This window comes from Varroa destructor, unplaced genomic scaffold (assembly GCF_002443255.2).
Source record: "Varroa destructor unplaced genomic scaffold, Vdes_3.0 BEIS01000007.1, whole genome shotgun sequence".
NCBI classification, from domain to species: Eukaryota; Metazoa; Arthropoda; class Arachnida; order Mesostigmata; family Varroidae; genus Varroa; species Varroa destructor.
In genome coordinates this window covers 26,054,582-26,070,578 of record NW_019211460.1, presented here as the reverse complement: position 1 = coordinate 26,070,578, position 15,997 = coordinate 26,054,582, and the positions used below count along the sequence as shown (strand labels likewise).

Here is a 15,997-nt window from a genome sequence, read left to right as displayed (position 1 = left end):
TAACCTCTAAGAGGTCCCTGTAATTCACTTGTTGTCTTATCGCCATTGCTGCTTATCTGAGCGGTTCAAATCGGTTCATTACTCGTGATTTCGAAGATGGTGCATATTATAAACTCGACAGCTTTTCGTCTACATCGTCGTTAAACGGCTTGAGTCTCTGCCAAACGAACAGCCAATTATAAACATTTCATCATGGACTGCCACAGCGCCTAAACTAACGTGATGAGTCCTGTTTCGCTATTAAACAATAGAAAAGAGAGAAGGTTTCTGATTCAATGTTAAAACCTGGAGATATATTGTTTTGACGATGGCAAAGTTTTCAATAGTTATGATAAAGGTCGATAGAACTTACTGGAGATCAGTACAATTGACGCTGTTTCGGTGAATTTTCAAGATGTGCTATGTACTATAAAGTATCGTTCGGACGATAGAACAGTTGTGCCTTGATGTGTTTTTTACAACTCTTCAGAGATTCATTCCTTCTCCACATCCGGCGCAGTTGGAAAGATAATCACAATGGCGTTATAGAAGCTAATGCAAGTTGCATGTTTTCATACTGCATGCCTCTCAGCAGCGATATCGGAGCTTGTCTGAGTTGACAGTGACTAAACGAAAAACGACCATCTAAATTGAGCGGTGTATGCGGCTGATGCCGGACTCCTCACGCAAACGTATCTTCATCATTAGGTAGAGATCTCAATGCTGCCTGTCATGGACTATCAAGGCCTTATCCTAGTGCCTGCCATCGCTCCCAAAGACGAACTGATCCAACGCTGCGATTGATAGCCTCATAAGCTCGGGCAGACAGTCCGGGGCTTTCTAGCGACTCCTTTTGGAACTTATTTTGAACATTCTAGATCACGGTAAAACTTCAGCGCACCAATTAAGCGAATGAAAAGGAGGATGAAATTTAATAAAAAAAAACTCTACCCAACCACAAAAGCCTCGTCCTTTTTATGTAGACTAAGACCCCTTCCGCTTTTGTTGTTAGATGAAAAGCGACGACGCCAACGTAAACATGAACGGTTTTTAAAAATGAACCGTCTAAATGATTCAACTATAGAATTGGCAGTGTTATACTTCCTTTAAGACAGCTGGGTGCAACTGGACATTTGTATTAAGTATATGATATTACGCAATTTCTTCATAATTTTAGCACCATTTCTATCACCGTAATTTGTCTTAGGTTCATCTCTGAAGGGTATACTTGACCGTTTTTCTTTAAGGCACCTGTTTATCAAAGAAGGTGTTGATATGTTTTCGGATACGACATGTGTATAATAGAGACTATTGCGGTCTTGTTCCGCAAAATCCACATTATTTTTTTGTTTCTCCTGCAATGTTCAGGTTTGTTTCACGGTCGCTTCTGCTTGCAGCGTCTTCAATGGTCGTCGTTGTATTGAGAAGCCGACATTGCTTAAAAAGTAGGTTATATAAAAAGAACCATCATTTCAGATTCACTCAGCACAGACTTCGGTTTAAATCGTTAATAAGGCTAACTGAACAAGAAAATGGAGTCCCCCCGATAATTAATGACACTGTTTTTTCCTGCAAGAAATATGTTTGTAGACAACGTATTTTTTTCTTTGGATATTTTCCGACGAAATTGGGCCTTACTCGAGATCGATTGCTTGAGATATAAGAAGCCAGGCTACATTCGCGCTTAGTTCGCATACGCCGACTGGCAAGTGAGTTCAAGAAAAGATGGCTACGTTACCTTTTTTTTTTAATGTCTAATCTAGTCCCACCTTACGTTTATCATGGTTTCAGAACAGAATCAAGCGTCATAGGGGAGAAAGAATGATATTACTGGTTAGCGTCCGAGTAACGGGTGATATAGCAAAGTTTTAGAATGAAGAATAGCAAGCAATCTTCGTTAGTAGCGTACAATGCAATGCTATTGATCTTTACATACGCCGTATATATTCGTTGTATACTGAGTACTGTTACAGATTCTCGTTCGTGAAGATAGTTTTTACGATTAACAGGCCCTATTAAAGCATATGATATTAATCTATACTCTATCGTTGCCACAGGATACGTATTTGATTGTACTGTATAGAAATACTATCTTTCAAGCAGTGAGATCCATAAAATGGCTGGCCGTTATCATGGGACGACAACAACAACGACAGCTGAGAAATAACAACGAAGTAATCTATTTACGCTTTACATTCGTTTTATTATTACCGTTAGATTCTAGATTAGTTTCTATCGTCCGAGCTCGTGATTGCGACTATAGGCAATCGTCTACCATAGCAAACCCTACTCCGCTATCTATTCTTTCCTCCGCTTAGATCATATCCTGTGTCTAACACGTGTTCGATAATAATCGTCTTCAAAGCACCATAATGCATCTCTTCGTCATCGTCAACTGAAGTGTTACGCATAGATATCTACATAAACAAGAAACAAAATTTGTTAGATGAGTACCAGTGGCGAAGTCGGCGGACTGTTAATATTTGGATCACGTTTAGGCTCACAGCTCTTCGGCGCAAACTTTAACGTTACGCTACTGTAAAGTCTTCACCTGTTTCCAAAAAAAAAAGCGTCGACTTCTAGACGAGCTGAGGAGATAACGGCTACAGATGCTCATTACATATATACTATCATTATGTATGGCTATGTAGATGCTCATTTTTTCATATTAGAGACACATTGTCCGACTTAAGGTTTTACCAGCTCTATTCTGAACGTGACGAAATTTTGGCGATAATCCATTGAAATGCAACGTTACACCTGACCCGCTCAATTAATGGCTGACGCACTTCTTTCCGTTTTGTCGCTTAGATTTATTAACGGAGGAAAATTAACGCTAAATTTCAATTTTTCGTAAATGTAAGCGCTCAGCATTGCCTTATTCGACCAAGGCAGATCAGGAGGCTTAAACTAGAAGCGGAAGTAGTTTATGATTGCGCCAACAAGCTAGTTAGGATCAGAGCGACTCGGAGAGCTTCATGAGATGGAAAGAGTATTTTTTTGCGCTGATTAAAACTGTGTTGTTACTTAGTTCGAAACAGTTACCGCAACAGGAGCCGAGAAAACACCTGTTAATATATGAACTGCTCATTTAAGTTCGCACTTACAACTTCTTACGGTAATTGGCCAATTAAATAATAAGCGCATTCGGAATGGTCCTAATCTTCTTTGAACTAGTTAATTAGCTTATCGATCAGATTTATTGACAGAGTCATTGGACCTTACCAGTTCAATGGCCTCGCATGAAAAGTTAAGGCGTAAATGTTTTTCTTGTTGAACTCTTAGATAAAACTTGTGATTGAACAAAGATGGTAATTGGACAACGGATCACATCATACAGGTGCCTAGTTCCAGACGCCGACAACATGAATTGTCTAACCCGAGCCAACTCGTACGTATGTACATTACACGCTGTATCTATAGGTAAAGAGCCCAAATTGTCGTTTAGGACACCTACAAATAGAGGCTACATGCACGGGGTACGCATGTTTACATGTTACTGGTTATTTCGTTCAACGGTAACTGACTCTGCTTCTGCCGATCAGAATATTTCACAGATTCCTTCGGCAGGTGTTCGTCCCGAAGGTCAGGCGTGCTTCGCACAGTTTCAACCAGCTGCTCACTACCTTTCGGTTCGACTAATCGCTATTGAACCAACAGTCGATTTACTATAAGTAGGCCAGATTTCTGGTGAATGTAAACGATGCAATTGTTCTGTTTTAGCAAAATCTCGATGAAGAATACATTTCTATGGCACATAGTTAAGTAGCCCTGTCGTAGGAGCCATAGCGCTTTCTGTTCTTCAGCTTGCTTTGCCTTCATTCACTATCGTGCAGCCCTTCGACATGTTTCGTTATGTTCTACGTCACGTCCTAAGCAACCAATACATGCACGTTTCATATTCGAAGTGAGCAATATTATCGAAATTAACTAAAACTCATGTAACATATCGACAAAGAAATTCAATCATGCAGCGATAGAATGAACGCCCTATTCCTACTGTTTCACACTAGACACAGGGATCCTAGTGATCAGTTCCCAGCAAATCTGCGTTCGAAAACGTAGAATTTCCGTTAACGTTATTTACGTGTTTGCTTCGGATGCCGGGGATGCAAATATCGTCACTGTTCATCAGAAATTAGTGTGTAAGTCGCATAAATCACGGACGGTGGGCCTCCTTTCTTCTACACATTTGCTACGACAATGTGTGAGGCTTTAGCTAGCGTCTCCAACATGCAGAAACATCCGCTCAGCTCCCGTGGATCAACACTTGTTTTTAATAATAATACCTCCGTATAGGTGTTTAGAAGCTACGAGCAAAGTACGTTCTTATCGAAGTCTCTCATTGAGACCTACGGAACTTTTCAACGCCGCTTCATTTCGCTAGAACTTTTTCTTCGTTAGTCTCCGATTATAGCGTGTTTATTGATTGTTGTATAGGCGTCCCTATTTATATTAGATTACTTGATTATTTTGTCTCTGTTCGCTTACACACTTTATCGCTGTCGCACTTAAGCGACTGGTCGCGGCAACACTGCCTTTGGAACCAACCTAAAATCTGGCCAGTGTGTTGACATTCATTAACTGGTTATCGTAGGGTCGTTACGTGAAGTTACCATAGAAATGGGCAAAAAATTGAGGCGCCCAAGCAAATAAGAATTTGTTTGGGCACTTCAATTCTTGAGCGCAGTGCTGCTTCGTGATGTTAACAATTCTACCAATGCCTCTGTACAGTACATATGAACAAATAGATCGGCTTTGTTTATGATAGTACTTTCTTACGGTTCTATTACTTAAGAATCGCTCTAATCAAGGTTAACTTGTTGGGTAGATCATGGAGGCCAAAGCGTTCGGTGGATCGTATGAAATGTTACACCTTGTACACTGGAAAAGGGCAGTAGGAAAGAAAGAACGAAGAGCAAATCTGGCTCGTTTAAGAATTTTTTTTTAATAACAAAATGACACTTCAGGCCATTACTAAAGCGGATCGTCATGGGCACTTCAATACGAATCTAGACTAAAAGGCGAACTCCACGTTAGGCCACACTTGTCAGATACAAGCTTTTACTTGAATGAGTCACGCAGTTTTATCGCCTTATATCGAACGCATTATAATATGATGTGCCGAATAACATGATATAGGAATTGCTCTGTATGGAAATTTCGCTAAAATGTCTGCGATTCAGAGTGGCTATTGGAAGCCCTTCCAAACCGTGAAAAAAATGTCGCCATTGAAATACATACAAGACTCGTTTGACGTTTAACTCGTTTACTTATGTTTCGTGTACTCTTTGAGAACTGTGAGTTCTAGAAATTGTTACTACTGCTACTGGCATCGCCCGTGACAGCTTTTCGTTGCCGCCCTTTTCCGCAGCAGCTATCGCTATCGTTGCTGTTGCTGTCATTCTTGTCTATGATTTATTCCGTCTTTGAGGTATACGAAGTGGTCTTGTCTTGCGTATGGATCACGGATTCTGTGTTTGTCGTTGGTGATGGCTGGGCTTCCTCCTTTGTCACTTCCTTTGTCTGGGGTCCCTCGTTTATCAATTTCACCAGTACTTCATTGTCTGTTCAAAGCGAAATAACGCAAATAAAGGGTTGAAGAAAACAACCCGCGACGGCATTAGTATTGACGATCGAAGCAATACAAAACAATTCCTTGCCGAAATTCTGTTGAAAAAAATGTTGTCCGTTCATCCACGGATGAGACACACTGGGGTACGAGCTAGAAGGACGCCACAGGGATCGAGGACAAGGCAAGAATGTGAAAAGCGGAGGTGACGCTCAGGGCCAATCCAAAGGGCCATATATAATTTTTCTTTTTCTTGACATGAGATATTTATTCCGATCTACAAGAAGTAATAGCCGTTTATATTCTAATAGTTTTTATATTTTAGATAAAGTCAAGTTCAAACGCTACCGTTAATACCCATCCTTAGTTGATCTTATACCGGGTGTTGCATAATGTTTTAAAACAAATTATCATGCACGTTCTACTTGCTATTCTGAAGTGCTTTAGAAACATACACTAAACGATCATCGTGATTTCTCCGGATTTTTTTTCTGATTGCTTTGATGTCTTTCATTTTCAATTTAAGAACGCGCTGCCGTAATCCATGAACGCATTTTTTTATTTCATTACATTTTAACTAGACAAAAAACTTGTTTCGGAAGATGGTACCTTCAATAGGGGTAACGATTTTGGTTTAATCTATTTTGACAAGAAACATAAGCCAATGCGTACATACGCTGCCTTATCTGGTACTTGAAAATTGCATAAACAACTTTTTCCAATGGTAATAGGACAAGAAAACAAAAGTAAAGCCCATGTTCTAGTTTATCAAAACGAAATAATTTGCCTTTATTAATAAATTAATATATAGATTCTAATAGTCTAGCCACCAAAACAGCAGTCCTCTCAGTGTGCACATGTTAATTGTGCTCCCTACTAGACGATACGGGCATTATTTAAACTTTATCTTTCAATATGGATCATTATACAATATAGCGTTTCCTAAATATATTTAACTAGCGGAATAGATACCCAAGTAATTCCAAATTCTTCCTACTTTTTATGTGCAGTAAATCGCCTTTGAATAACGTCCATTGGCTTAATTATAAGTGGCGGTCACGTTGGGATTCATTCCCGACCTGTAACGCTGGAAAAAAGCTGTTTCGGCTTCGATCGGAAACTATACGCGCCGCGGGGCGAGCGATGCGGTTATAAATATTTCGTCAGCTTCAAACTTGTCCGCTAAATGGCAAAATATTAAGCTGCACGAAGTTTCTCCATCGATCCCTGTAAATCTACATAATTGTTTTGACGACAACGTCTCAACATAAACGCCATTGGCTAGTTTTTTTTTTGTTTCTATCAGTTGTCTGCACAGGTCGTTTACCGCCGTTCGTCGCTTACCACTCGACCGCTTTGTGGAAATCTGCCCGCTAAAGAAAAGATATCCAGCCCGCTTTTTGAACGATCGGAACACTCAATCTTTAAACGTTTATTAATAGATTTTGTACGGTTTGCTTGTGAATAGACTAAGAAGAGGATATGGAGAAGGCAACGTTGGCGAACGGCTGACACGAGATCAGTGCCTAGTAATGATATGCGGATTGTTGGACATGTATTGCTCATAAAAGAATAAGATCGTAACGAGAAAAAGGCGACCCCGCTGTAAATGGGGTACCGGCCGTACCTCAGTCTGAGAGAACACATCTATAATGATAAGCGTTTTCAAGCCAAATAATACGATAGTAGGTTCTTTAGTATTTCATTATATTATTTTAAAATATAGGCTACTTCTACCAGTGCGTTTTGTGAACTCCGTCATAATCGATGCCGGCTAGCATGAAATAAAGAATAGATAAAACCACAGCATTATTTCGGAGTAACAGTCGAGCGACAGAGACAAATAGAAGCTCACAGTACTCAATACTGTGTTCGCCATATGCATCTATATATAAACGCATAGACTTGGGGAAACCCTGCTATTTCCTTAGGTGCTCAGCTAAGGAACGCCACTTGCCTAAAAATATTCTCACTGCCACTTAGGTACATATTTAAAGTATGCAACGATGCCAAAGTGTTTCTTTGATGGGGGGTAATACGCACAACGGCATCATCGACCCTATAACATATAAGAATGTGAGTATTACGTGTTATTGACTCAACTGGTCCAACCGCCTTCAGTTCAGATCCAAGCGGCCTTCCCATTCTTGATCTCTGATCACTATCAGCAGCCACCATTATATCCGCTGCATTCGCAATAAATAAGACTTCGACACTCCAGACAAGAAACAAGTCCACAGTGAACAACGCGGTAGATCCCCTCGACATCTAAACACATTAGTGAACACTCGGGTTCTCGAGATGACGGGGTGAATAGGGACATACTTAGCTCAATATTGTTAACCGTGTAGGCATTAGTTTAGCTTGCAAAAAAGAAAACTGCCAAATATACGCTTGAGACAGCCACTCTCTAGCAGTCTGCTCGGACTGACTGTGAGTGTTGCTTAGTCGAGCTTTCTGCAACTATATCCAGGCACCGACAAAGAATACGTATTTTCAGGCGTTTAACGCCGGTCTGACTTCCTATTCGTTACCTTCTGCACCCACAACAGGAAAGATACCCGTTAAGTCGAATCCTTTTGACGCTTTATGAATATAAATACATCATTTAGATAAATGGCAGAAAAAGCAGTTGTCCGCTGACGAAGATGACGAGTCCGGCACACGTTCAAATTCGTGTTACTATCGTGTTCTCTGCGAATAGACGTAGTGATTGTAAATGGCCAACCCCAAAGTGGGCTTTTTCAGCATGGATTTTTTTTGCTATTACCGTTTATCATGTTTCTGGCTTATAGCAGCCGTCGCTGGCACTGGCGACGATTCTTAAAGGCGTTTTTCTTGTCGCGAAACGTAATGACGCAGGTGTGCGCGCTCGGCAATGTATCTCGTCTGTCGCAGGTAGAAGCATCTCGACCTGTTAATCGGGTCGGACTACGTTCAAAGCAAGTTGAGGAATGAAAACGGTCATGTGGCTGCAATAGCAATAGTGGCCGTTGTAGCCATAGACGGTCCCTCGACGCATACATGGTACCGGAATTAAGTTCAGCACGAGAGATGAATCAAGCTAAGTTACTCTAGTATACACATGCATGGTAAATTTTCTTAGAGATGGTTAGATTCGCTTTTAGTTGCCGCTCAAAAGTGTGCTCTCCGCCCGTAGTGTCGCAAAGGGACCCATTTTCTGCGCAAGAAAAGTGATCAGTGACCAAAAGTGACAATTCCGAAAGAGAACTTGGCAGCAAGTTGTTACTCTGTCCATGGCCGTCAGTGAGTGCACGTGAATGTGAGCACATATAAAAGTTCCGGCTTCGAAGGACTTCGATAAGTGGTCAAAATTAATAGAACCCGGCACATCCCTATTCTTGTTTTTAACTTGGCGGTAAACGCATAAATGACGGGTAATCGGGAAGAAAATGTTAAATGAACCGTGGAAATGAAATGCTTAGTATTTTTGTTTATCGTATTGTCATTATTCGTTGTATAGGATGGTTTAGTTGTTCGTTCTAATTGAATCATAAGTATATTAGCCTTTTGCCACGGACAGTTCCACCTCAAAATAGCTTACTTTCTTCGACAAAATTTTTCTTAAAAATGCGCTCATCCGAATTGTTAGTTCGATACCTGCCTACATCATACAGTTAGAGACAGTTAGAGAATTCGTGTTGACGCCTTTGCCCTATTTTTCAACGTATTAATTTTTCCACAACGTAACAGATGAGTGCAGAAGTTTGCCATTATTGCAAACGTTGATTAGGTATTAGTCTTATAAACGCCTGCTTGACCTTCTATGAACGTGTCAAAAGAAAAACACATTGTGTTTAATTTAACTCGCTTCTAATTGGATGCAGCCAAACCGCTTGGTAACCCCGATGTTGTTTTATGTCCTACAGTCTGACGTATTACAGGTGTTCATAAGCGCAAAGTAGTTTTTTTTTTCTTATACCATCAGATCGTAGTATATTTCATCCGTTCAACTCCCGCTGGAAGCACTTAATACGAATTAAGGCTCAGACATCCACAGCTAAGGCAAATAAACATACATACATTTTGTCTTTCAAGTATATACAGCTTTACATGAATGTATAACTCTGAACAACGTTGTCACCAACGTTCTAATTTACCGGAAGTTAACATGATTACTGCACTGCCATTTATAAATACAGCAAGGTAGTTCTTTTTTCTACGAGAGGATAACCTCCTTGAAACAACTGTTGTGTTTCCATACTTGTTCCTGTGACTGCAACGCGACCGCTGTACGTGTTTATCGTTTCTAAATACTGCTTAGTCCAGCTCGAAGCAGACGCAAGCCTTTTATTTACAAATCGCTTATTTATACAAATACATTCTTTCTGGTTTAATGGTTATTTTTTTTCCAGCCGTGAGTTCTCTACGGCTAACCGTGGCATTTCGTTCTCAACGTTTTTGTGTCGCGTAAAATATGTAACATGCATCCGCTAACGGCACGAAGCTCCTTTAACATTACAGCAGGGGAACGTTAACACGCATGATTAGACGGTGGATGGTGCTATATGGAGTTAATGGCAGAGATATAGACACCATGTGCATCAGCATTAAACAGGATTGAATATAGCTTTTTGTCGATGTAACCCTGTACAAAATTTAGCGAATTTATGTCGCTGAATCAATGAGATCATTTTTTTCAAACAAAAAAAAAATCAAAATATTTCTTCGAAGAGTCGCTCGACCCTAACAACACATTCCCTCCTTCGTTCTGTATGCGCATACTGCCTACGTCACAGGGATAGAGGCGCGACGCCGGCGTTCCCTGTAGAATCTGTTTTGCTGAAAGCTTCGTTTCGTGTTTCCTACGATCTATTTGCTATTCCCTTAACTTATAGTACATACATAAATCTATTTACTACGCGAGGCGCTGGTTTAGTAAGCTTGTGGAATCAGATCACATACCATTCTCTCATTATAATTGAGCGGTTTGTCGGCTTGAGCTGGGCGTAGAAATTCGCTGCTAGGATAGCTGCGAACGCAGCGCAGTTTCCAGGCATAACCCATATAAACGCACCAGCAAGAAATCAGCCAGAAGCAAAGTAACCAATTTTGACGTTTCCCCAGATTCAAGCAGTGGCGTCATGCTTCTATCTACTTTGTTTTTATCATCTCACGTCCATTTTTTCGTAATGCATTTATCCCATTGCATTTCTTGGCGGAATTCGGACTTGGAGACAAATGCGATTTCCAATCGACCTATCTCCCTCAATCCATCTCGCTTCCTCCCGTTGTATTGGTACGGTTATTGTTCTGCTCTGGAAAAATACACGATCAGCAGAACTGACATTAAATCCGAATGGTCCTATTTACGAATCAGAGAAAGATAACGAAAAAGATATTTGGGAAGAAAGAGTTTACATCGCTAGTTTAACCTCAAGGCAAACGCTACTAAGGGGATAAGTTCTTATGAGGATCTGAGTTACTTCGTATTCGTGTGCTTCGCCCTTGTGCAAGTGTGCAACTTGCTGGCGTGAATAGAGTACGTTTATTCGACATAAGCGTGTTTCATTGATTGGGCTAAAAGGCTTCGAAACAACATGCGCGATCAATGCTAGACCACCGAGTAGACAAGCAGCCTCATGTTTTATCCACTTCTACGATCTTTTTCCTCTCACTGAGGCTTCGGTAATAAGTAGGCGCACTCTATCTAGTTCATCCTAGTATGACGCAACGCTACTGCGTCGTTCTTGCTGATGCGGCAGCTCCATCGGTATCGAATGGAGGACCACATCCAGAACTAATCTGTACTCACATTGGTAATAATTTATAATGTTTTATTACAACGTCATCATGAAAAGATATGATACTTGTTCAATGCACCACTTTGGATTCATTGCCTGTGCGGTGTAGTAAAAATGTTCCTAATGGCTAGTAAACATCCCGTACTCTAGCCATTAAGCATTACTTCACATCGCTAGGTTCCAGTAAGAAACGAAGTAAATCCACACCCGGACTTGAACCTGGACCTGTATATGGCCGTTACTTTGGCGGGCAGACGCGTGACGTGCCGACCTTTTACAAGGACAAACTGGTCTAGTGGACTGTCAGAGCAACAGTATTTTCCTACCCCCCCCCCCCCCTCCCCCGCCCCATCGCTTAAGCACTCGACTTCGCACGTGAGCGAACAGCGTTACAATCACTTAATTAAAACAAGTATCAACTAGACATGCAAAATCAACAGTAACGTGATCGTCATCACCAGCAGCAGCAACGATGTCGTCTGCTATCATTCTATAACATTGACTTAACAGCGCCATGCCGTGCGCGCTCGTTCTTGTCATAAAGCGTTCAACGTGACTGCAATAGTATAGAATATCGCTCGTAATGTGCTCGCCAATAAACGCCACCTATTATGATATTGAAGCGCCTGCCTCGGTAATAGGTTCGTCCATTCATAGAGTAAACTTGTGTTTTTCTATAACATATGGCGGATCCGCAAGAGAAGCACACTCTTCCTGCCATTGTATGTTCGATGCCGGCGATATGGCCGTACTGTTGGCTCCATTTCCACGGTTTACACGGCGAACGACAAAAAGAAGAAGGATCTGGGCTGACTGCCAAACGCAAGTTTCTTTACGACGGTTTTTGCCGTCGTACGTATTTCTACGGCTATGATATTATACATCAAGAACATATATATGTATCTCTGTGCGTTTTAATTTTATTGCTAACTCTCGCTTGCTCACGTAGGGTCTTCGTAGTTGCAGTTGGTCTGCCTGTATGTCGGTCGGTAGGGGGTTTCATTCTCATCTGAACTGTTCCGCGACCATCCGTTTCCATTGCGCTGTTGCATTCATTTTTGTGCTTGTTTGGTGCCGTGGGAGAAATGGGGAAACCGTCCCTCCCGATGAAAAGATCTGCTATTGAAGCTTTTATGTATTCACTTGCGCCTGATCGCGCTATTCGGGGCATTAGCTGAACCATACACAGTGAATGTTAGAGAGACGATGCCACAGAAAGAGGGACATTGCTGTCTTACGTTCGGAGCAGTTCGGCGATCGGTGCGTACGGCGTCGAGATCATTAGACGAGCCCGTTTTGGTCTCAGCGAAGATTATTCTAGCAGCCATGTTGAGCTTTTCAATATGAATGCTTGCTCTATAGAAACGTTTTAGCATATCTAAAATCGGTTAGTTATATATTATAGATATCTTGTATACTTTCAATTTGGATTTTTGGATAAGAAATTAAATTAGACCCTTGCCTATTATGTATTCGCTATCAGCCTGTAAACCTACGTCAATCATATGCGTGTCATCGTGATTAAAGTTCTTCGGAATTGACACCTCATTTAACGAAGTAAACACCTCGGATTTTTTAAGTTGCTATTGTATATAATTTAACTGCATCGTAATCTAATACCGTCTACATGAGTAATTAACTCGTTTATATATTTGAATGGATGAGCGGTATTTACCCGAGTTGAATGCAAGGTAACGTTAATCTTGCGTTAACCTCTCTTCAGTTGTGACGAATGTTTCTTTACTTCATGATCTGTTCCATTAGTAAATCTAAAAATTCATTAATGCTCTTCCCATACAGACTATATGACATAGTTTAACGCCTTTTACCTTTGCTGTACTTTTATGGCTTTTCACAGACCGCAGCAGGTATGATATGGTACCATTTATCACCACGAACCCGAAGGTAGCTTCAGCGAATAAATTTACCCAAAGCGTAATTACTTATCAAGTTAACGACGGCTTTTCATCGGCCAGTTGTTTTCTTCAGTGGGCTAGGAGACACCTATTGCTATGATCCGATGTCGGCACGAACAAATGATAAGTTCAGCCCAGCAAGAAAATGTTGTTAATCCTTAACTCTGAAAAATCAATCAGTAGTGGATAACCACACACACTAAAATCTCTATTAAAATAGACGTTTCATTTCTTTAAAGCTGTCGAAGGGAAAAATCAACTCGTATGCTGTCTTTACAATAACATTGCATAGTTTCATTTGCAGATTTTATGCTTACGAAATCTCTGAGCTCACATCTATCAGCTGTTGGAGAGTACTGATGTTATATACGCTGATTACATTTTACGAAGGCAATGATGCATGTTGCAGGTCGGGCTTCAGAATCCATCACTTAAACAGCTAGCCACATATTCTAACAACCCAAAAGTGTAAGCTGTTTTATAGTTGCCTGCGAAACATCTGCCACGACAACGCGAGTTAGTCGTATCAATGACGATCCCCTTGTTGTCCTCATGTTCAGTTATTCTAAAGCTTGCCGCACATAATTTCAAGTTCTTCCTCCGTCTTTGTTGTAAATCTATTTTCTTTTTTTCTACGAGAACTTCCTCCATTCTATGTATAAGCAAACACCGGTCAGGTATCTGAGTCATACTCCACAATTCTGCTATGCCCTAAGTAACGACAGTTCAAGCACATATTCGTCCACTACACCGCCGATAACAGCTAGCGAAACCTCCATCGCTTACCTCCCTAAGCCACCTCCGCCTTCGATGGGACTGGTTATTTGCTTCTTTTGAACGACTAATACGCTGGTCACGCGACATCGGCATTTAAACTAGTTGTGCTTCTCGCCGAAAATGACGACGGCGTCATTTAACAAAATACAACACACGAGAACTATAGTCAGTGGAGTTCGAAGTGTACAATATGCGCGCCTTTCTATAAGCGTTTGTACAGTTTGATGACCAGCTAGCCGGTGCAACGAAAGGACAACACGGCCAATTCATCCGTATATCATCATCCGACATTAGTGTGTATGTATTTGTTAGAAGCATTCGTTTGCTCGTCTATCTATCTGTGTATGTGTCTGTGTGACGTTTAGAACCAATGTTCTGAAACGCGCGGCTCAGACTAGAGCAATGTCTGGCTATGCAGCTTAGCGGTCGCCAAATGCGGTCAGCCCGGCCGCAGCGGCGTCACGATCGTACAGAAGAATTCCAGAAAAAAGGAAGCGGTAGCAATGAGAAAAAAAGAGGATCTGACAAGCCAACAGCGGATCGGCTGATTTAGCCGTTTGCTGCCTAACCCAGCCAAAAACACAGCGACAGCTCTGCTTAAAGCAGCCAACTCGTAGCTCGATAAGCAACACATGCCGCGGGTCAAACCGCGTCTGTCGGCACTTCCAGGCAGAGCATCGCGTACATAGTTGATTCACTCATTCCTCACGTCTGCACTCCTATTTAAAATTGCGGCGTCATCAGAAGCCACGGCGGTCAAAGCGTGGCCGAAGCTGAATTTGACACAAGCGCCTTGACGGAGTCAGCTGGCTACAAGCAGGAGCCCACACAACGTGTCCATGTGCGTGTACGTGTCCGCTGCTTTCTTGTGCCACCATAGTTCTTCGGCGGCAGCACTGAGCAGACAAGCTGACACAGTCATCGTCGCCAGCGCCAGAGCAAAAAACCAGCAGAGGCAACAGTCTTCAGAGCAGTCTGTCAGCAAAGGGGGTAGACGAGGTAGGATGTGAAGGGGGTTACGAAGCTTCGGTTTTATCTTCTCCTTCCTGAACTGCGTTTATTCTGCCTGGTTTGCTTCAGCACCAGAAGTCTTCAGTGACTTGGTCTCCTTCCGTCGGGCAAGGCGTACGAAGTCTCTGGCAACTTCGTCGTTCTCGCCTCATGTCATCTTCATCGACATCGACGCTGGCAGTGCTCTGATGATCAAGCCGGCGATTACTGATGGTGCCCGCTAGTTTGCGCGTCTAGAAGAGCAGCATCGGTCGTTAGTCAACGTTGACCACATGTGGCCGTAAGTCACAGTCCGCGCTAAAGCATACTCATTTGGTGGTAAGGTGGCGTGAAAGAGAGGGAGCCAGGGCCAGAGTTGGGCAAAATCACGTTGATCGGATACGCATATAGATCAACCTGCACGACAAAGCGCCAAAAGGTAGAGCTAATGGACGGCGCTCGATGGCACTAGCGAGGCAGACATCTATACGAGCCGTATTAACTCGGAATAGCATCATCAGCAGGGCTAATGTAATACGAGCAGAGGTAATACCCAAAAAAAGGAAGCGACCAAACCACAGGAGAATATGCGTTCATGTGGCAGGATTATTGGTCTTTCTTCTATTACATATCTGCGTACTTGTATTTTACCATCTGATTCTTAAAAATGCCGCTGAAAATGTCAAACGTCTCTTCAAGTCATTTTTAGATAACCGATTCGAGGTTATAAGATTGCTTCTTTGTGCTTGTCTAACGTCGTTTTGCCCTATGATAGTGGCAGGTCGTGAAAAATTCCACCTTTTTCAAGGTTATGTAAAGGTAGATACATTACGTTTATATGTTATAAGTAGGCAGATTGATTCTTGGGTCTAAGTTGAAAGCGTATCGGTTTATAAAAGTTTATCCCTTAACAGAGCCACTGGTCGATTGAGCCGACTTATATACACTACTACATGATCGATAGTGCCATTCGAGGCTTCTCCGCTGAATAGCTCAGC

The 15,997-nt window shown here is 41.8% G+C and overlaps 2 protein-coding genes across 18 annotated transcripts in view; one reads left to right on the top strand and one right to left on the bottom strand.

The window, feature by feature from the left end:
- Positions 1-15,997, bottom strand: part of LOC111253679 (uncharacterized) — a 57,162-nt gene that overhangs the window by 27,701 nt on the left and 13,464 nt on the right. The window lies entirely within an intron of this gene.
- LOC147754494 (uncharacterized) overlaps positions 11,678-15,997 on the top strand; it is a 38,646-nt gene continuing 34,326 nt past the window's right edge. For 2 of the 15 annotated variants that reach the window (XM_086976181.1, XM_086976178.1), the window contains exons 1-2: positions 11,681-15,545; positions 15,775-15,818. The gene's annotated coding sequence lies outside the window, so the exon portion shown is untranslated. Of the gene's footprint in view, positions 15,819-15,997 lie in introns of all 15 variants that reach the window. The other 13 variants (XM_086976187.1, XM_086976186.1, XM_086976185.1 and 10 more) reach the window with 11 other exon arrangements.